Source organism: Manis pentadactyla, chromosome 12 (assembly GCF_030020395.1).
Source record: "Manis pentadactyla isolate mManPen7 chromosome 12, mManPen7.hap1, whole genome shotgun sequence".
NCBI classification, from domain to species: Eukaryota; Metazoa; Chordata; class Mammalia; order Pholidota; family Manidae; genus Manis; species Manis pentadactyla.
The window spans coordinates 33,928,399-33,951,885 of NC_080030.1; the positions used below are offsets into that span (position 1 = coordinate 33,928,399).

The 23,487-nt window shown below is 38.3% G+C and overlaps 1 protein-coding gene across 3 annotated transcripts in view; it reads left to right on the forward strand.

Annotated features, from left to right (window-relative positions):
* Positions 1–23,487, forward strand: part of PRKN (parkin RBR E3 ubiquitin protein ligase) — a 1,272,120-nt gene that overhangs the window by 188,165 nt on the left and 1,060,468 nt on the right. The gene's annotated exons all lie outside the window — the stretch shown is intronic.

The following is a 23,487-nucleotide window of genomic DNA, read 5'->3' on the forward strand; positions in this document are numbered from 1 at the left end:
TATTGACATGCAATGAGCAACTTTCCTTCAGCCTTTCTGTACTATTTCTCTAACACGGCACAAATACAAGGCAGCCCTCTAATAAGTCCCCCTTCAAATGTACATTGCCTTAGCTGAGGCTTATTTTCATTGAGACATCATATTCTGTGGAATCTCCACTAGTTTGAAATTATTAGAAATTACAATTCCTTCTGTGAAATGCAGTTTTCAAAAGACGATACTTGGTAGACTTGTGTCATTTTTCCCTGCCAAGCTGTGGGTGAGATACCCCTGAAGGCTAGTCGGCCTCAGGTATGGGAGGGCCAGTCTGGGGGCTGGCTCCCAGGGCCACAGGGGTAGGGTGGTGGTCTCTGGAGTGGTCTGGGATGACTGATGTCCTTTATACATCCCAGATTAGGGGCTTTGTCTACATGATTTCTTTAGTTATATAGGTATGTAAATCCACAAATGATACAGAGTAACCTAAACAATGGCTTAGAGTCTAATTTCCTATTCACTCATAGTTACCGATATTTGCAGAATACATAGATAAGGTCTGTAATGTCTAAATTGCTTGAAAACCTTAAGAAAGGGAAATGGAGTGCATCTTGTAACTCCAGGGAGAGGAAATCCCGGGGCAAAATACCTAGCTGAAACCGAAATCAGTCAAAGGGAGAAATAAAGTTTAAAACCTCTTGTATTGCTTACAAAAAAGCCGTCTGGCATCTGTCTCTCTCCTGTCACCACAGAAGCAAGCGAAAAATCTTCTCAGGTTCAGATAAGCCCTTGGTTTCCCAGGTAATTACCCACTGATATGAGATGAACTACAGTCTCCACCCCTTAGAAACGCCTGTTGATATGCAGATGAACTAAAGCCAGGCGAGAGAGTCTGGAAATACTGCAGTTTTACCCACACATCTGTAGATGTTTTCAGTGCTGCAAATGTTGTCAGTTTACATGTCTGGAATCTTAGCATCACAATTTTTCTAGCAGGAAAAATAAACCACTTTAAGGGAAGATGGTACATGCATACGTAGAGTGTGTAAGTAGCACAACTGCGCTTCATGCTGCCATTTGAATGTGTGCTGAAGTATCTCAATAAGCACTGGAAACACAATTAGTAAGTAATACAAAAGACGGTTGCTCCCAGGCCTGAATGGGAAACAAAAAGTAGTAACAAATTAGGCAAACAAGAAGAAACTATGTAGAAAAAATGTAATTAAAGTGTGAAATTACTGTTTCTTTCTATATGAAAACTTCAAAGGCAATCATGAAAGATTAGTGAAAATAGTATAGCTATTGATCTTTATAAATGATAGTTACATTAAAATTCCATTTATGAAACTACTCTTCCTCCCAAATGATGGGAAATTTCATTATTCAGTCTGACTATTCTTTAAGGAGGTGAGAAAGAACTTAGCAGTGACAAGGAGGCACAGGCAGTTTTTCAGTCATAAATAGGCGGTGGGAATCGTGTCTTCACTGGCCTCCCCAGGGAGTGGCTGCCCTTGGTTCCTCAGGGCAGTTTACCTGAGGAGCAGTCGGTTTGGACCAGTGCCTACTTTCGAGAAGATACAGAGGTTTGACAAGTACTGGACTTGCCTAGGAGTAAGTGCCCCCCTCTTACTTGTGAGAGAGCATCAGCCATCCTCATATGGAAAATAAATTTCAAATTCTAAACAGGTTCTGTGGCATGAATCCATTCATAGGAAGAGCATGTTCCAATTTTGATTCAACCAACATAATTTCAATTAGAATTAAAAAAAAGAATGCTTTAATGTATCTAACTGCTTGGACCACTCTTTTTTTGGACTGAGTAATTAAAAACATCTATCTATTGAACGTATGATGTGGGAGTGTTTACTTCTGACTTGCTTTGGCAGATTCTAAGCTTTAATGTTTGTTACATGAGAAAAAATACTTTCTGTCAGAACACTCTTCATTGAAGAAATCAGTCTTTTTGGGCTGACTAGATCTTGCGTCCCTTCGTGATGCCCATTATGCCCTTGCAGTACTGACGTCTGTTTGCATGTGAAATGAGGTCTTGAGCATAAAAGAATGACATGCCAAACTGCAGCTGCCTATTTTCTCTTGTGTATTAGAGTTGTAGGATTCACCTGGAGGGATAGCCCACACAGGTGATACTAGGCGGAGGAAGGAAGTGCCTTTTGAATTCTAAGTAATCTAGGGAATTATACCACTAAAATATAAATAGAGCTGCATAATAAAAGAGCTAATGACTTTTTAAATATAGCATAGTCTGTGTAAAATATTGCCCAGGGATAGCAAAGGTACATCCTTTGTGATATAAGACATTTGATCTCTCAGTAACTTTTCCATCATGGGATCATATTTTACTATTTCTGCTTTCAAAATAACTCATTTTTAATGATTTGAGATATATGGTTATGTATACAAAAATGTTTCAAGGAAAATACTTGTGAATTATGCATGATATAACAGAAAATATTCTAAAGTAAGCTTATTTTTAAGATCAACTGAATTCAACATGTAGACATTTTATCAAATTCTCTTTTTGTTGATCCTTTAACTGTTCAGGAAAAATGGCAAATAATATAAACAAATTTGGCCATATGTACTGGATTGTCTTGAAGAAATATTCAGTAAACTCTCAACCAATATGTGTAGATTGGGTTCTCCATGCCAAAACAAACTCAAACGGCCCCTAATGGAGAGTAGGTTTCTGGTTGTAAAGGAACAGATTGGAGATGGTAAAAACCATCTTAAAATTGTATTTTAAAATTTGAAGTTAATGCAGGTTAATTGCATGTTTGTAGAAAGTTTAATGCATATGTTTATACAAGCACCCATTAAAAAAATAGAAAGACCACAATATTAAAACTGCTATTTATTTTTATAAATAACATGTATTTATTATGGTGCATAACAATGATATTTAAAAAGCATTGGAGGAATTCATTTGAAGTATAATTATGTATAATTGAAGATTAGTGACTTTTTCTCATTCTTAATTTCTTGCTGATTTTGAGTCCATGTGAGAAGATCTGGTGGTCTTATCTCTACCGAGCTGTCCTGTGATGTCTGCCCTGCCTCTTTTATGTAAAGACCCTCCAGCTTTGCTCTTCCTTCTCGTTCTAGCTATAGGCTTTGAGATTCTTCCAGATGGACATATTTCTTTTCTTTTTTTTTTGGTATTATAAATATACACTCACATGAGCAACATTGTGGTTACTAGATTCCCCCCATTATCAAGTCCCCACCACATACTCCATTACAGTCACTGTCCATCAGCGTAGTAAGACGCTATAGAGTCACTACTTGTCTTTTCTGTGTTATAGTGCCTTCCCTGTGTGTCCCCTTACATTACATGTGCTAATGATAATGCTCCTTATTCCCCTTCTCCCTTCCACCCTTCCCAGTCCCTTTCCCTTTGGTAACTGTTAGTCCATTCTTGGGTTGTGTGACTCTGCTGCTGTTTTGTTTCTTCAGCTTTTGCTTTATTCTTATGCTCTACAGATGAGTGAAATCATTTGGTACTTGTCTTTCTCTGCCTGGCTTATTTCACTGAGCATAATACCCTCTAGCTCAATCCATGTTGTTGCAAATGGTAGGATTTGTTTTCTTCTTATGGCTGAATAATATTCCATTGTGTATATGTACCACATCTTTATCCATTCATCTACTGATGGACACTTAGGATGCTTCCATTTCTTGGCTATTGTAAATAATTCTGATAAACACAGGGGTGCATATGTCTTTTTGAAACTGAGCTCCTGCATTCTTAGGGTAAATTCCTAGGAGTGTAATTCCTGGGAAAAGTGAAATTCCTGTTTTTAGTGTTTTGAGGAACCTCCATACTGCTTTCCACAATGGTTGAACTAGTTTACTATCCCAACAGCAGTGTATGAGGGTTCCCCTTTCTCCATATCCTTGCCAGCATTTGTTGTTGTTTGTCTTTTGGATGGTGGCCATCCTAACTGGTGTAAGGTGATATCTCACTGTGGTTTTAATTTGTATTCCCCTGATAATCAGCGAGTGGAGCATCTTTTAATGTGCCTGTTTGCCATCAAAATTTCTTCTTTGGAGAAGTGTCTGTTATATCCTCCACCCATTTTTAAATAGGATTATTTACTTTTTGGGTGTTGAGGTGTGTGAGTTCTTTATATATTTTAGATGTTAACCCCTTATCTGATACGTCATTTACAAATATATTTGCCCATACAGTAGGATGCCTTTTTGTTCTGCTAATGGTGTCCTTTGCTGTGCAGAAGCTTTTTAGCATGATGTAGTCCATTTATTTATTTTTTATTTTGTTTCCCTTGCCAGGGGAGATGCTTTCAGGAAAAAGTTGCTCATGTTTATATTCGAGAGATTTTTACCTATGTTTTCTCCTAAGAGTTTTATGGTTTCATGACTTACATTCAGGTCTTTGATCCATTTTGAGTTTATTTTTGTGTATGGGGTTAGACAATAATACGATTTCATTCTCTTGCATATAGCTGTCCAGTTTTGCCAACACCATTTGTTGAAGAGGCTGTCATTTCCCCATTGTATACCCATCGCTCCTTTATCATATATTAATTGACCATATATGTTTGGGTTTATATCTGGGCTCTCTAGTCTCTTCCATTGGTCTATGGGTCTGTTCTTATGCCAGTACCAAATTGTCTTAATTACTGTGGCTTTGTAGTAGAGCTTGAAGTCAGGGAACATAATCACCCCCAGCTTTATTCTTCCTTCTCAGGATTGTTTTGGCTATTCGGGGTCTTTTGTGGTTCCATATGAATTTTAGAACTATTTGCTCTAGTTCTTTGAAGAATGATGTTGGTATTTTGATAGGAATTGCATTGAATCTATAGATTGCTTTAGGCAGGATGTCCATTTTGACAGTATTAATTTTTCCTATCCATGAGCACGCGATGTGTTTCCATTTATTGGTATCTTCTTTAATTTATCTCATGAGTGTCTTGCAGTTTTCAGAGTATAGGTCTTTCACTTCCTTGGTTAGGTTTACTCCTAGGTATTTTATTCTTTTTGATGCAACTGTGAATGGAAATGTTTTCCTGATTTCTCTTTCTGCTAGTTCATCATTAGTGTATAGGAATGCCACAGATTTCTGTATATTAATTTTGTATCCTACAACTTTGCTGAATTCAGATATTAGATCTAGTAGTTTGGGAGTAGATTCTTTAGGGTTGTTTATGTACAATATCATGTCATCTGCAAACAGGGACCATTTATCTTCTTCCTTGCCAATCTGCATGCCTTTTATTTCTTTGTGTTGTCTGATTGCCGTGGCTAGGACCTCCAGAACTATGTTGAATAAAAGTGGGGAGAGTGGGCATCCTTGTCTTGTTCCCAATCTTAAAGGAAAAGCTTTCAGCTTCTCGCTGTTAAGTAAAATGTGGGCTGTGGGTTTGTCATATATGGCCTTTATTATGTTGAGGTACTTGCCCGCTATACCCATTTTGTTGATAGTTTTTATCAAGAATGGATGTTGAATTTTGTCGAATCCTTTTTCAGCATCTGTGGAGATCATCGTGTGGTTTTTATCCTTCTTTTTGTTGATGTGGTGGATGATGTTGATGGGTTTTCGAATGTTGTACCATCCTCATCCTTGCATCCCTGGAACATTTCCTACTTGATTAGCATGGGTGATCTTTTCGATGTATTTTTAAATTTGGTTTGCTAATATTTTGTTGAGTATTTTTACATCTATGTTCATCAGGGTTATTGATCTGTAATTTTCTTTTTTTGTGGTGTCTTTGCCTGGTTTTGGTATTAGAGTGATGCTGGCCCCATAGAATGAGTTTAGGAGTACTGCTTCCTCTTCTACTTTTGGAAATTTTAAGGAGGATGGGTATTAAGTCTTCACTAAATGTTTGATAAAATTCATCAGTGAAGCCATCTGCTCCAGAGATTTTGTTTTTAGGTAGTTTTTTCATTACCAGTACATTTCCTTCCTGGTAATTGATCTATTCAGATTTTCTGTTTCTTCCTGGGTCAGACTTGGAAGGTTGTATTTCTCTAGAAAGTTGTCCATTTGTTAGCATATAATTTTTCATAGTATTCTCTCATAATTCTTTGTATTTCTGTGGTGTCCATAGTGATTTTTCCTTTTTCATTTCTGATTATGTTTATGTGTGTTTGCTCTCTTTTTTTCTTGATAAGACTGGCTAGGGGTTTACCTATTTTCTTCATTTTCTCAAAGAACAAGCTCCTGCATTCATTGATTCTTTCTATTGTTTTATTCTTCTCAATTTTATTTATTTATGCTCTGATCTTTATTATGACCCTCCTTCTGACTTTGGGCCTCATTTGTTCTTCTTTTTCTAGTTTCATTAATTGAGTTTAGACTGTTTATTTGGGATTTTTCTTCTTTCCTGAGGTAGGGCTGTATTGTAGTATATTTTCCTCTTAGCACAGCCTTTGCTGCGTCCCACAGATTTGTGGTGTTGAATTATTGTTGTCATTTGTCTCCATATTGCTTGATCTCTGTTTTTATTTGGTCATTGATCCATTGATAATTTAGGAGCATGTTGTTAAGCCTCCATGTGTTTGTGGGCTTTTTCATTTTCTTTGTGTAATTTATTTCCAGTTTCATACATCTGTGATCTGAGAAGCTGGTTGGTATAATTTCAATCTTTTCTAATTTGCTGAGGCTCTTTGTGGCCTAGTATATGACCTATTCTTGAAAATGTTCCATGTGCACTTGTGATGAATGTGTATCCTGTTGCTTTTGGATGAAGTGTTCTGTATATATCTGTTAGGTCTGTCTGTTCCAATTGTTGTTCAGTGTCTCTGTCTCCTTACCTATTTTCTGTCTGGTGGATCTGTCCTTTGGAATGAGTGGTGTGTTGAGTCTCCTAAAAGGAATACATTGCATTCTATTTCCCCCTTTAATTCTGTTAGTATTTGTTTCACAAATGTAGGTGATCCTGTGTTGGGTGTATAGATATTTATAATGGTTATATCCTCTTGTTGGACTGACCCCTTTATCATTATGTTTTGTCCTTCTTTGTCTCTTGTTACTTTCTTTGTTTTGAAGTCTATTTTTTCTGATACAAGCACTGCAACTCATGCTTTTTTCTCCCTATTAGTTGCATGAAATATCTTTTTCCATTCCTTTACTTTCAGTCTGTGTATGTCTTTGGGTTTGAAGTGAGTCTCTTTTAGGCAGCATATAGATGGGTCTTGTTTTTACATCCATGCAGTGACTTTATGTCTTTTGATTGGTGCATTCAGACCATTTACATTTACGGTGATTATCGATAGCTATGTACTTATTTTCATTTCAGGCTTTAGATTCATGGTTACCAAAGGTTCAAGTGTAATTCCTGACTATCTAACTGTCTGATTTAACTCACTTAGTATTCTGTTACAAACACAACATAAAAGTTCTTTTTCTTTCCTCTTCCATTCTTTATATATTATGTGTCACATTCTGTACTCATTGTCTGTCCCTTGATTGACTTTGGGAGTAGTTGGTTTAATTTTGCATCTACTTAGTAATTAATTGTTCTACTTTCTTTGCTGTGGTTTTATTTCCCCTGGGGACAGCTCTTTAGCTTAGGAATACTTCCATCTATAGCATTCCCTCCAAAATGCAGTGTAGAGATGGTTTGTGGGAGGTAAATTCTCTCAGCTTTTGTTTATCTGAAAATTGTTTAATCCGTCCCTCCAATTTAAATGACATTCTTGTCATGTAGAGTATTCTTGGTTTGATGCCCTTCTGCTGTATTGCATTAAATCTATCATGCCACTTCCTTCTGGCCTGTAAGGTTTCTGTTGAGTAGTCTGATGATAGCCTGATGGGTTTTCCTTTGTATGTGATCTTTTTTCTCTCTCTTGCTGCTTTTAAAAGTCTGTGCTTATCTTGATCTTTGCCATTTTAATTATTATATGTCTTGGTGTTGTCTTCCTTGGGTCCCTTGTTGGGAGATCTATGCATGGAATGAGAAACTACCTCTTTCCTCATATTGGGGAAGTTTTCAGGAATTACCTCCTCAAAGACACTTTCTATCCCTTTTTCTCTCTCTTCTTCTTCTGGTACCCCTATAATGCAAATATTGTTCCGTTTGGATTGGTCACACAGTTCTCTCAATATTCTTTCATTCTTAGAGATCCTTTTTTTCTCTCTGTGCCTCAGCTTCCTTGTATTCCTCTTCTCTAATTTCTATTCCATGTACCATCTTTTCTTCTACTTCTAATCTGCTTTTAAATCCCTCTATTTTATGTTGCATTTCAGGTATGGAATTTCTTAATGATTCAGTCTCCATCCTAAATTCATTCCTGAGTTCTTGAATATTTTTCTGTGCCTCCATGTGCATGTTTATGATTTTTATTTTGAACTCTCTTTCAAGAAGGTTGGTGAGTTCAGTTTCATTTGGCCCTTTTTCTGGGGTTTGTGAGATTTTGGTCTGAAACAGGTTCTTCTGACATTTCATATTTCTATGTGGCGCCCTCTAGTGCCCAGAAGCGCTAGTCTCTGAAGCTGCTCAGCCCCTGGAGTGATGTAGGGGGTCACAGGGGAGTGGCGCTGGTGCCTGGGGGGAGGAAAGAGCTGTTGCTTGATTCCAAGCCGCAGTGCCTGTCAGAGTCAGTGGGCCAAGCACACAGGTGTAAGCCTCTGTGCTTTGCATCTGTAGCTGTCATAGGCGGGGCCTCCCTCTGGCTGGCCAGAGGCCAACACAGTGACTGCTGGTCTGTGAGCTGGTGCTGGAAAGCCAGGAGGAAGGCACAGCAGGCTGTGTATCACAGTGGGGGGCCTTGGAGCTGAGTAGGAAGCCAGGTGGATGGAGTGCCTGAAGCTCCTGAAAATTCCCAACCTGCTGGGCAGAGCATGTCCAGACAACCTTGTCCACCTTTCCCTTCTTCCGCGCTGCAAGCTCCATGCAAACTCTGCCCCTTCAGCAGCCCTCTCAGTGCTAGGAAGCCTCTCAGACCGCCTACTTTTCCTCTGTCCCAGAGCAGCTTGCTGCAGATCCCTTTCCTCCACAAATGGCTGGAATCTCAGTCTCTCCAAGTATTCCACCTGTCTTAGCTTTTCAACCCACTAATCTCCCAGAGCACCGGGCAATATAGGTTTCTGCTCCCAATGCAGATCTCCAGGGCTGGGTGTTCAGCAGTCCTTGGCTTCCACCTGCTCCCTGCTCTGTTTCTCTTCCTCCCGCCAGTGAGCTGGGGTAGGGGAAGTGCTTGGGTCCCACCAGATCAAGGCTTTGGTACATTACTCTGTTTTGTGAGGTCTGCTCTGTTCTTCAGGTGTATACAGTCTGGTGCAGCCTTCTTTCCTATTGTTCTTTTAGGATTAGTTGTATTAACTATATTTTCATATTATATGTGATTTTGGGAGAAGTTCTCTGTCTCACTTCTCACACCACCATCTTGAATCCTCACTGAGGTGGACATTTTTAGGACTAAAGGGCCTTAAAGAGAAAATGTATGAAGTGTGTAAGGGTCTTTGTCCGGAGTGCTTCTGGCTTACATGCTCTCTGGGCTTTGGAGCGATGGCTCACAGTTGCCATCATACACTTTATGAAGAATGCCTCTCAGAAAAAGGAATGGCAGATTTGTTGCATGTTTAGAACCTTAAGGACTTTCAGTGTGTCAGAAAAACAAATCAACTCTTGCTACATGCTTATAGTGGCTAGTTAGTTACATTTTATGATAATAGGACACTATAGTATTTTAACTTGCCTAGAATGCAGATCATTTAATGTCATTTGGAAGATGAGTATATCAAGATTTAGGAAGGGAAAGTGACTTACCAAGTTGCATACTTGCTTAATCCCAGTGCTTGGCCTCTGGCCCTTCATCCTACCTGGGACCCACCCCAAGCCTTTGGTATCCTACTTTTTGGTGTGTTTAGTGAGTCAGCCAATTTTTTTTGAGCATCTGCAGCATTTTAGACCAGTGCTAGGCTACACCTGTGAATGACGTAGATGTGGTCCCTGCCCCTTGAAATTCACAATCTAATAGGAAAGATAGGTGTTAATTATATAGCCTCAAATACATAAAGTAAGTCCTTTAGCAAAAAAAGTGCAGTGTATGTTTTCATAAATCTCGTACCTGCTATGTGTTATTATTAGTTTTAAGTAATTTACCTAATCCACACTTAGAAATAATTATGATTAGTCTAGTGGGTGTTATTCTTACTTAAATTTTACAAGTGTATTTATTTGTCAAAATCATTGAATAGAATTTGAGGCTGTCTGTACGGTACTGGCAAAAGGAATATACTGGATAGTTTTAATCTTTAAGGGTTTTTTTGTTTGTTTTTGTTTTAATGGGGAGGACTCCCAACTTCCTTTCCTGATCAATCTCTGGATTTAATTCTCAAGACAGTGGGAAGCCAGTGGATGATTTTTTTTGTTTTGTTTTCTTTTCTAATTTTATTTTATTTACTGTTATTATATAGGAATAGAAATGATCTTTATATTCATCACAAATCTCTATGTTGCTGAATATTTCTATTTTTTTTTTGAGAGGGCATATCTTATATTTATTGATCAAATGGTTGTTAACAACAATAAAATTCTGTATAGGGGACTCAATGCACTATCATTAATCAACCCCAAGTCTAATTCTCAACAGTCTCCAATCTTCTAAAGTATAATGAACAAGTTCCTACATGGTGAACAAATTCTTACATAGTGAATAAGTTCTTACATGGTGAACAGTGCAAGGGCAGTCATCACAGAAACTTTTGATTTTGATCACGCATCATGAACCATAAACAATCAGGTCAAATATGAATATTCATTTGATTTTTATACTTGATTTATATGGGGATCCCACATTTCTCCCTTTATTATTATTATTATTATTATTATTATTATTATTTTTAATAAAATGCTGAAGTGGTAGGTAGATGTAAGATAAAGGTAGAAAACTTAGTTTAGTGTTGTAAGAGAGCAAATGTAGATGATCAGGTGTGTGCCTGTGGGCTATGTGTTAATCCAAGCTAGACAAGGGCAATAAAACATCCATGGATGCAGAAGATTTCTCTCAAAACATGGGGGGAGAGGTTCTAAGCCTCACCTCTTTTGATCCCCAATTTCTCACCTGATGGCCCCCCTGCGACTGTGCCTGTCTTAAGTTGATCCTCCCTTGAGGAATCTTACCCGTCTCTGGCTAACCAGTCATCTTCCGGGGCCATACAGAGAGATGTGAAGTTGGTAAATGAGAGAGAAGCCATATTGTTTGAAAAGGTTAGCATTTTACTTCTTTGCAGATTTATGCCCTGTGGCTACTATGCCCAGCATTTGCCTTGAAGTATCTTTAGCATTTGGAGGAATTATGATACTTGGTAAATTCAATATGAGGCATGAATTCTATTTAAGGGTTGTAATTAGGAAGGAAGAAGAAAAGCTATAGAGGTAGCAGACGGAAGAAAACATGGGAAGATTGATTATTTCTTTGACATATCTTCTTCTAGAGTAATTTAAGCATATATAGATTTTAAACTACTAATTAAATTGCACACACACATTAACATAATAGGAATACAGTTACATAACCAAAGCAGATCTATAATTACCATCCATCTCCAGTGAGGCCAAAAAAACCAGTTAGGCACCCTAGGCGTTTGTGAAAATTTGTCTATGATATGATGGATATTGTCCAACTGTACTTGAACAGTCTGAGAGAAATCAGACAAATTAAGACAGCCCATTTCTGATAACTGTTCACATCCCATATGTTCTTTTAACAGTCGATAGCCTGTAGTTGTAAGATTTTGGAGCGCTAGAACTTGCACTTCTACTAATTCTTGGTTGAGTTCCAACAGTGTAGATCCAGTCAAATTTGTTGTTTTACTGTATGCACAGGCCAGCTTAGATATCTCCTTCTTCATTCCCATGGCAAGTCCAGGAACCGGTGGGATGAATGCAGCTACAACTGCAGCATCGCCTGGATCTTTCTTGAGGTTTTTTGATGATCATCTTCTGGTATGACTCTTCCAGAGAGTGCTGATGTTGGAAGTTCTTCTTCATAACGTATCTTAGTTCATTTTCTGGGTAGCCAAATTAGGCTTTGATCCTCTCTATAAATACAAACAGACCCTTTGCCCTCACTTTGATCTGCCCTTTATACCATTATGTAGAACTCATTGGAGGTCACCACACAGGAACTGCTTTTTTGTTGTTGTTGTTACCTTTAATCTACACTTACATGAAGTATATTATGTTTACTAGGCTCTCCCCTATACCAGGTCCCCGCTATAAACCCCTTTACAGTCACTGTCCATCAGCATAGCTAAATGTGTAGAATCACTGCTTGTCTTCTCTGTGTTGTACAGCCCTCCCCTTTCTCCCTCTCCCACATGCATGCTGATCTTAAAACCCCCCTTCTTCCCCCCCCCTTATCCCTCCCTACCCACCCATCCTCCCTAGTCCCTTTCCCTTTGGTACCTGTTAGTCCATTTTTGGGTTCTGTGATTCCGCTGCTGTTTTGTTCCTTCAGTTTTTCCTTTGTTCTTATACTCCACAGATGAGTGAACTCATTTGGTATTTCTATTTCTCCACTTGGCTTATTTCACTAAGCATAACACCCTCCAGCTCCATCCATGTTGCTGCAAATGGTAGGATTTGCCCTCTTCTTATGTCTGAGTAGTATTCCATTGTGTATATGTACCACTTCTTCTTTATCCATTCATCTACTGATGGACAATTAGGTTGTTTCCAATTCTTGGCTATTGTAAATAGTGCTGCGATAAACATAGGGGTGCATTGGTCTTTCTCATACTTGATTGCTGTGTTCTTAGGGTAAATTCCTAGGAGTGGAATTCCTGGATCAAATGGTAAGTCTGTTTTGAGCATTTTAATGTACCTCCATACTGCTTTCCACAATGGTTGAACTAGTTTTCATTCCCACCAGCAGTATAGGAGGGTTCCCCTTTCTCCACAGCCTCGCCAACACTTGTTGTTGTTTGTCTTTTGGATGGCAGCCATCCTTACTGGTGTGAGGTGATACCTCATTGTAGTTTTAATTTACATTTCTCTGATAATTAGCAATATGGAACATCTTTTCATGTGTCTGTTGGCCATCTGTATTTCTTTTTTGGAGAACTGTCTGTTCAGTTCCTCTGCCCATTTTCTAATTGGATTATTTGATTTTTGTTTATTGAGGCGTGTGAGCTCTTTACATATTTTGGATGTCAGGCCTTTATCGGATCTGTCATTTTCAAATATATTCTCCCATACTGTAGCATTCCTTTTTGTTCTATTGATGGTTTCTTTTGCTGTACAGAAGCTTTTCAGTTTAATATAGTCCCACTTGTTCATTTTTGCTGTTGTTTTCCTTGCCCGGGGAGATATGTTCAAGAAGAGGTCACTCATGTTTATGTCTATGAGACTTTGCCTATGTTTTTTTCCACGAGTTTAATGGTTTCGTGACTTACATTCAGGTCTTTGATCCATTTTGAATTTACTTTTGTATATGGGGTTAGACAATGGTCCAGTTTCATTCTCCTACATGTAGCTCTCCAATTTTGCCAGCACCATCTGTTGAAGAGACTGTCATTTCCCCATTGTATATCCATGGCTCCTTTATCAAATATTAATTGACCATATATGTCTGGGTTAATGTCTGGATTCTCTAGTCTGTTCCATTGGTCTGTGGCTCTGTTCTTGTGCCAGTACCAAATTGTCTTGATTACTATGGATTTATAGTAGAGCTTGAAGTTGGGGAGTGAGATCCCCCCTACTTTATTCTTCTTTCTCAGCATTGCTTTGGCTATTCGGGGTCTTTGGTGGTTCCATATGAATTTTTGAATTATTTGTTCCAGTTCATTGAAGAATGTTGCTGGTAGTTTCATAGGGATTGCATCAAATCTGTATATTGCTTTGGGCAGGATGGCCATTTTGATGATATTAATTCTTCCTAGCCACGAGCATGGGATGAGTTTTCATTTGTTAGTATTGTCTTTAATTTCTCTAAAGAGTGACTTGTAGTTTTCAGAGAATAAATCTTTCACTTCTTTGGTTAGGTTTATTCCTAGGTATTTTATTCTTTTTGATGCAATTGTGAATGGAATTGTTTTCCTGATTTCTCTTTCTATTGGTTCATTGTTAGTGTATAGGAAAGCCACAGATTTCTGTGTGTTAGTTTTGTATCCTGCAACTTTGCTGTATTCCGATATCAGTTCTAGTAGATTTGGAGTAGAGTCTTTAGGGTTTTTTCTGTACAATATCATGTCATCTGCAAATAGTGACAGTTTAACTTCTTCTTTACCAATCTGGATTCCTTGTATTTTTTTGTTTTGTCTGATTGCCGTGGCTAGGACCTCCAGTACTATGTTAAATTGCAGTGGGGAGAGTGCGCATCCCTGTCTAGTTCCCGATCTCAGAGGAAAAGCTTTCAGCTTCTCGCTGTTCAGTATAATGTTGGCTGTGGGTTTATGATATATGGCCTTTATTATGTTGAGGTACTTGCCCTCTATTCCCATTTTGCTGAGAATTTTTATCATGAATGAATGTTGATTTTTGTCAAATGCTTTTTCAGCATCTATGGAGATGATCATGTGGTTTTTGTCTTTCTTTTTGTTGATGTGGTGGATGATGTTGATGGATTTTCGAATGTTGTAACATCCTTGCATCTCTTGAATGAATCCCACTTGGTCATGGTGTATGATCCTTTTGATATACTTTTGTATTCGGTTTGCTAATATTTTATTAAGTATTTTTGCATCTACATTCGTCAGGGATATTGGTCTTTAATTTTCTTTTTTGGTAGGGTCTTTGCCTGGTTTTGGTATTACGGTGATGTTGGCTTCATAGAATGAGTTTGGGAGTATTCCCTCCTCTTCTATTTTTTGGAAAACTTTAAGGAGAATGGGTGTTATGTCTTCTCTGTGTGTCTGATAAAATTCCGAGGTAAATCCGTCTGGCCCGGTGGTTTTGTTCGTGGGTAGTTTTTTGATTACCGTTTTAATTTCTTTACTCGTAATTGGTTTGTTTAAATTTTGTGTTTCTTCCTTGGTCAGTCTTGGAAGGTTATATTTTTCTAGGAAGTTGTCCATTTCTTCTAGGTTTTCCAGCTTGTTGGCATATAGGTTTTCATAGTAGTCTTTAATAATTCTTTGTTTTTCTGTGGAGTCTGTCGTGATTTTTCCGTTCTCATTTCTGATTCTGTTGATTTGTGTTGATTCTCTTTTTCTCTTAATAAGTTTGGCTAGAGGTTTATCTATTTTGTTTATTTTCTCAAAGAACCTGCTCTTCGTTTCATTGATTTTTGCTATTGTTTTATTCTTCTCAATTTTGTTTATTTCTTCTCTGATCTTTATTATGTCCCTCCTTCTGCTGACTTTAGGCCTCATTTGTTCTTCTTTTTCCAATTTCGATAATTGTGATGTTAGACTATTCATTTGGGATTGTTCTTGTTTCTTCAAGTGTGCCTGGATCGCTATATACTTTCCTCTTAAGACTGCTTTCGCTGCGTCCCACAGAAGTTGGGTTTTGTGTTGTTGTTGTCATTTGTTTCCATATATTCCTTGATCTCTATTTTAATTTGTTCATTGATCCATTGATTATTTAGGAGCATGTCCTTATGCCCCATGTGTTTGTGAGCCTTTTTGTTTTCTTTGTAGAATTTATTTCTGGTTTTATACCTTTGTGGTCTGGAAAGTTGGTTGGTAGAGTTTCAATATTTTGGATTTTGCTGAGGCTCTTTTTGTGGGCTAGTATGTGGTCTATTCTGGAGAATGTTCCATGTGCACTTGAGAAGAATGTATATCCTGTTGCTTTTGGATGTAGAGTTCTATAGATGTCTATTAGGTCCATCTGCTCTACTGTGTTGTTCAGTGCTTCCGTGTCCTTACTTATTTTCTGCCCATTGGATCTATCCTTGTTGTTGGTGTGCTGAAGTCTCCTAGAATGAATGCATTGCAGTCTATTTCCCTCTTTAGTTCTGTTAGTATTTGTTTCACATATGCTGGTGCTCCTGTGTTGGGTGCATATATATTTAGAATGGTTATATCCTCTTGTTGGACTGAGCCCTTTATAATTATGTAGTGTCCTTCTTTATCTCTTGTTACTTTCTTTGTTTTGAAGTCTATTTTGTCTGATATTAGTACTGCAACTCCTGCTTTCTTCTCGCTGTTGTTTGCCTGAAATATGTTTTTCCATCCCTTGACTTTTAGTCTGTACATGTCTTTGGGTTTGAGGTGAGTTTCTTGTAAGCAGCATATAGATGGGTCTTGCTTTTTTATCCATTCTATTACTCTGTGTCTTTTGATTTGTGCATTAACATTTAGGGTGACTATTGAAAGATATGTACTTATTGCCATTGCAGGCTTTAAATTCGTGGTTACCAAAGGTTCAAGGGTAGCCTCTTTAGCATCTTACTGCCTAACTTAGCTCACTTATTGAGCTGTTATATACACTGTCTGGAGATTCTTTTCTTCTCTCCCTTCTTGTTCCTCCTCCTCGATTCTTCATATGTTGGGTGTTTTGTTCTGTGCTCTTTCTAGGAGTGCTCCCATCTAGAGCAGTCCCTGTAAGATGTCCTGTAGAGGTGGTTTGTGGGAAGCAAATTCCCTCAGCTTTTGTTTGTCTGGCAATTGTTTAATCCCACCATCATATTTAAATGATAGTCGTGCTGGATACAGTATCCTTGGTTCAAGGCCCTTATGTTTCATTGCATTAAATATATCATGCCATTCTCTTCTGGCCTGTAGGGTTTCTGTCAAGAAGTCTGATGTTAGCCTGATGGGTTTTCCTTTATAGGTGACCTTTTTCTCTCTAGCTGCCTTTAAAACTCTTTCCTTGTCCTTGATCTTTGCCATTTTAAGTATTATGTGTCTTGATGTTGTCCTCCTTGGATCCTTTCTGTTGGGGGTTCTGTGTATTTCCGTGGTCTGTTCGATTATTTCCTCCCCCAGTTTGGTGAAGTTTTCAGCAATTATTTCTTGTAAGATAGTTTCCATCCCTTTTCCTCTCTCTTCTTCTTCTGGTTCCCCTATAATACGGATATTGTTCCTTTTGGATTGGTCACACAGTTCTCTTAATATTGTTTCATTCCTGGAGATCCTTTTATCTCTCTCTATGTCAGCTTCTATGCGTTCCTGTTCTCTGGTTTCAATTCCATCAATGGCCTCTTGCATCTTATCCATTCTGCTTAGAAACCCTTCCAGAGTTTGTTTCATTTCTGTAATCTCCTTTTCTGGCATCTGTGATCTCCCTCTGGACTTCATCCCATTTCTCTTGCGTATTTCTCTGCATCTCTGTCCGCATGTTTATGATTTTTATTTTGAATTCTTTGTCAGGAAAACTGGTTAGGTGTATCTCCTTCTCTGGTGTTGTCTCTGTGATCTTTGTCTGCCTGTAGCTTTGCCTTTTCATGTTGATAGGAATAGTCTGCAGAGCTGGGACGAGTGACGGCTGGAAGAACTCCCCTTCTTGTTGGTTTGTGGCCCTCCTCTCCTGGGAGAACAGCGACCTCTAGTGGCTTGTGCTGCGCAGCTGCGCGCAGATAGGGCTTCTGCTTCCTGCCCGGCTGCTATGGAGTTAATCTCCGCTGTTGCTGTGGGCGTGGCCTGGCTCCAGCTGCTGCTCCAATGTGGTGGAGTGGCGTTGGAGGGGGAGTGGCCCGGAGGCTATTTATCTCTGTAATTGGCCTCTGTGCTCCCTGCAGCCTAGGGGATTATGGTGCCCAGAGATCCCTGGATTCCCTACCTCTGAACTAAGTGTCCCACCCTGCCCCTTTAAGACTTCCAAAAAACACCTGCCAAAACAAAAGAATGACCACAAAAAATAAAAATAAAAAAAAAATAAAAAATAATAAAATGGCTGCTTGTTTTTCTTTATTCTCTGGCACCAGCCTCAGGCATCTGCTCACCGGTCTTGCTGTCCCTATCCCTTTAAGACTTCCAAAAAGAGCTTGCCTAAACAAAACAGGAAAAAAAAAAGTGGCTGCTTGCTTTTGTTTGTTCTCCTGCGCTGGCCTCAGGCACCCACTCACCGTTTTTGCTGCCCTATTTCCCTAGTATCCAGGGCCCCCTACGCACGCACTGTGTCTGCATTCTGGTCCGGATGGCTGGGGCTGGGTGTTCTGCCGTCCTGGGCTCCATCTCCCTCCCGCTGTGCCTACTCTTCTCCCGCCGGGAGCTGGGGGGACGGGCGCCCGGGTCCTGCCAGGTGGGGGCTTGTATCTTACCCCCTTCGTGAAGTGCTGGGTTCTCGCAGGTGTGGATGTGGCCTGGATGTTGTCCTGTGTCCTCTGGTCTTTATTCTAGGAAGAGTTGTCTTTGTTATATGTTCATAGATATATGTGGTTTTGGGAGGAGATTTCCGCTGCTCTACTCACGCCGCCATCTTGGCTACACCTCCCTAGTGGATGGTTTTAAGCATGGAAGTGAAACCATGTGATTTGCATTTTTAAAAGGTTACTTTGGGTTCTGGGAAGAATTGGACATAGGGGATAGGAAGGAAGTAGAATAGAAGAAAAGAAACTAGCTACTGATATCATATTGTTTTGAGCATGGAATCATGGTGTTTTGAACTAGAAATAAAGAAGGAATGGATGAAAGTTCAGTGTATTTCAGAAGTGGCTCTTGCAAATGTTTCAAATCACTGGATGTTTGGATAACACAAATATTGGAATACTTGTCAGATTTCAATCTTAGAGAAACTAATATTTTCACCTCTCTCCTGTTCTGCTTCAAACTATGTTAAAAAGTTTCATAACCATGCTCATTTGGTTCCTTATACAAAATGCTTTTTTCATCCTTGATGTACTCAAATGCTAGAAGCAATTTTTTGGCCATTTTTCTTGGAATACTGTATTTTCCATTCTCCACAGCAACTGTCCTCCTATTCTTATTTCTCTCTTCAAGATCCACTCTGTTACATGACATGGCTTCCAAGATCATTATGGATGGAATTTATTTTCTCCTTGGACTTTTCTTAATTTATCTTTGCCTCATCCCAGCTTAACTGTAACTGTTCCTTATCTTAGTCTCCTCTGCTGGGCAGGAGTCCCTCATCTTTGCCAAGTCTGACCCCTGCTCCCGGGCTCATGATTCCATTCCACCTACTCTCCTTTAATCCATCAATTACCGCTTCCCTTACTTATGTTTTTGCCTCAGAATATCTTAAAAGATAAGTCCACACTTGCTGTTCCCAATTCAGATCACACATTTGATCTTCCAGGCAATGTAATATGACCTTTTCTCCAAGACCTCTAATAAAATAGGGTTTTCAGAGGGAGAAGGACTTCCTAATGATCAGATTCTCTTCCTAAGGATCCCATTTCTCTTCCCAGTCCTTACTCCCTAGACAACAACGCTAACACATGATCATTTCATCTTGCAGCTCCCTTCACCTTACCAGAAATTGTTTTTCTTTTGTTTTTGCTCCTACTTTAAAGGCACACCTTTGTTTTTTGTGTTTTTTCTTTTTCTCTTTATTTTTCCCAGGATTCTGTCCTCAACTCTCTTTTCTTCTTGCTTTACACACTGTTTATATGTATATAATTTTTACAAACCTTATAACAAAATCTGAATCTAGAGAGGAGCTGTCTTTGTTATGTATATGTATGAGTTCTCACTGCTCCTCATTTTATATATATATATATATATATATATATATATATATATATATATATATATATATATATATATATATTCCACCTCCAAATAGAGACTTTGTTCCCAGTCTCCATGCGCTAGTTATTCACCAAACTGCATTTTGGAACCTTCTTTGATTGCCCCTTTCCTTCCTGCATATCAAAGGTTATCAGCTCCTGTATATTTGACATGTGAAATAGTTTCTAGTGAGTCCCTTCTCTCCCCTGTTGTGGTTAAAGCTGTTTCACCTAACTGGGTCATTGAAACCAGCCCGTTATCTTGCTTGTCTGCCTGCCCCTAATCTCTCCCCCTCTTTACCTTTCTCTACACCATGGTCATCTTAGAAAAACACAGACTTAGAAAAAAACAACCTGAAAAGTACAGAGAATATTTTAACAGACATCCCTCTACTTATTGGCCAGATTTGGTAAATATCAAGATATTTTTCCGAATTTGCTTCAAATCCTTTTGTCAAGTAAATGACATATCACACGAACATTTGAAATCCTCTCCTTTCCATTCCTACCTCACTTCCTCCCTCCTCAAGTCAATGTGTATCCTTGTTGTCTATATATGATTTATATTCTTAAGATTTATTTTAACTGTATTACATTATACTCTTGCCTTTTTTGGCTCATATATTGGCTTTGAGTCTTATTCACGTGGATGCGTGTAACTTTGGTAGACCACTTTTCTGGCTGGAGTTGGGAGCCTATTGAAACACAGGATGCTCAGTTCCTACCACAGTTTCCGATTCAGAAGATGTGGGGTGGGGCCCAAGAGTTTGCATTTTACCACGTTTCCCTATGATGCTGATGCTGCTTGTCGGGGACCACACTTTCAGAAACATTGTTCTAGTGGACCCATTGTAACAGAGGTATGGCATGCCATTTTATGATGTCACCACCGTTTATGTGATCATTGTCCCACTGATAAACATTTCATGTATTGCCAAATTTTTGCTATCACAAAGCTGCAATAAACAGCCTTGTATATATGTTTACTGTACACATGAAAATAATGCCTCTAGAATGTATTCCTAGGTACAGGTTTGCTGGATATAATGGGATGTGAATGCTTATTAGATGTTTTCAAATTTCTTTCCAAGCTAACTGTACTTATATATTCCCACATGCTCACCAGCAGTTTATAAAAGTTCTCACTGCTCCTCATTATCCTCCTTACTTGTTGTTTTCAGAATTTTACATTTTCACCAATAAGACGGATATGAAATGGGATGTCACTGTTGTGTTAATCAGTGTTTTCCTGGTTGCTAGTGAAAAGAAGCATCTTCTTTATGGCCAGTGATTATTTTCAGTATGCACCCTGCCTGCACATTGCTTCATCCTGTTCTTTCTCAATTTTTCTATTTTTTTAAAAATTTTCATACTGATTTCTAGGATTGCCTTATTTATTTTGGATAGTAATCTTTTATCAGTGATGTCTTCTTCCAGTTTGTGGCTTGCCTTCACTTGGCTTATAGTTTACTTGATCATAACAGATATTTTAACTTTAATAAAGACAAATATATCTGTTCTCCCTTTCATGCTATTTTTACATAAAACCTTCCCTATGCTAACATTATAAAGATGTCCTACTTAATTCTCTAAAATATTGACATTTTGTTTTTTTACATTTTGTGCCCATTATTGAAAAGTCTCTTCTTCTAACATTTAGTGCTGTATCTGTCCTACACCAAGATGTATCTTTGGGGACTTACTTTAATTCCAGTCCATTGAGCTGTTATTTATTCACTAGACTATGATTTCACTGTTTTCATTACTACAGTTATAGTATAGTTTTGTGGGGGTTTTTTCAATCCCCCAGAGAACCTGGGCTTTACTGCCACTTCTTTGGGCGAGAAGTTGTCAGCCCCCTTCCATGTCTCTGTCTCTTTCCTCCTGAATCTCTCCAGCAGTTCCACATGATTGGAGCAGGAAAAGGAGCCTCCCATACTGCTGTCGGTTGTGCTGCTGAAAAGCCATCCTCTGCATTTCTTAAAAAATCCGGGTGTGCTCTTTTTAAATCTGGAAGTAATTTGCCTTGTTCTGCATGGCATCTGCCCTCCTCTGTACTCTGACTTAGTCTGGTGTCAGCCTTGTTCTTGGCCACTTACCCTGTCACCCTTTCTCCACTCACTTTGGCTTCATTCAGGTGTATCATCTCTCAGTATATGAAAGCTGTTCAATTCCTCTGAGCTCAGCTTTATCAATATTCAGATTTTAAGGATTTTTCCCCCCTTAATTTACTTTTAGATAAGTGTAATCATTTTGATTTTCTCTTTTCTTCAAAGGTTAATAGGCTTAATTTATATTAAAGTGGTTAAAATACTTAAAGCTGTCTTCTTATTGTTTGGTTATACTTTTATTGGATTATGTTTAAATATTGTAGTCTGTAATTTTTCTGCATTTTGGAATTTCTTAAATTGGTCAATGTGGTCAAATACGTATTTGATTATTATAAATGTTTCATTTAGATGAAAGAAGAATGTTATTGTTATCTATAGGATACCAAATTCTGCCCTGAGAAATAAAAATACATAAATTTTACTTATTAATTAATTAATTAATTAATTAATTTATTTATTTATTTATTTTTTAATAATTATTTTTTATTGAAGGGTAGTTGACGCACAGTATTACATTACATTAGTTTCAAGTGTACAACACAGTGGTAGAACATTTATATACATAATTCTAGGTTCCAGCTATCACCCTACCAAGCTGTTACAATATCTTGACTATATTCCTTATGCTATACATTACATCCCGGTTACTTATTTATTTTACCATTGGAAGTCTGTCTTTTTTTTTTTTTTTTTTTGTGAGGGCATCTCTCATATTTATTGATCAAATGGTTGTTAACGACAATAAAATTCTGTATAGGGGAGTCAATGCTCAATGCACAATCATTATTCCACCCCAAGCCTAATTTTTGTCAGTCTCCAATCTTCTGAGGCATAACAAACAAGTTTTTACATGTAGAACAAATTCTTACATAATGAATAAGTTACATAGTGAACAGTACAAGGGCAGTCATCACAGAAACTTTCGGTTTTGCTCATGCATTATGAACTATAAACAGTCAGTTCAAATATGAATACTCATTTGGTTTTTATACTTGATTTATATGTGGATACCACATTTCTCTCTTTATTATTATTATTTTTAATAAAATGCTGAAGTGGTAGGTAGATACAAGATAAAGGTAGAAAACATAGTTTAGTGTTGTAAGAGAGCAAATGTAGATGATCAGGTGTGTGCCTGTAGACTATGTGTTAATCCAAGCTAGACCAGGGCAATAAAACATCCACGTATGCAGAAGATTTCTCTCAGAACAGGGGCGGTGAGGTTCTAAGCCTCACCTCTGTTGATCCCCAATTTCTCACCTGATGGCCCCCCTGCGACTGTGCCTGTCTTAGGTTGTTCCTCCCTTGAGGAATCTTAACCGTCTCTGGCTAACCAGTCATCTTCCGGGGCCATACAGGGAAATGTGAAGTTGGTAAGTGAGAGGGAAGCCTTATTGTTTGAAAAGGTTAGCTTTTTACTTCTTTGCATATTTATGCCCTGTGGCTTCTATGCCCAGCATTTGTCTTGAGGTATCTTTACCACTTGGAGGAGTTATGATACTCGGTAAATTTGATATGAGGCACGAATTCTATTTAAGGGTTGTAATTAGGAAGGAAGAAGAAAAGTTATAGAAGTAGCAGACGGAAGAAAACATGGGAAGATTGATTATTTCTTTGACATATCTTCTTGTAGAGTAACTTCAGCATATATAGGTTTTAAGCTACTACTTAAATTGCGCACACACATTAACATAATAGGAGTATAGTTACATAACCAAAGCATATCTGTAATTACCAGCCATCTCCAGTGAAACCAAGAAAACCATTAAGGCACCTTAGGCATTTGTGAAAACTTATCTATGATATGGTGGATATTGTCCAACTGAACTTG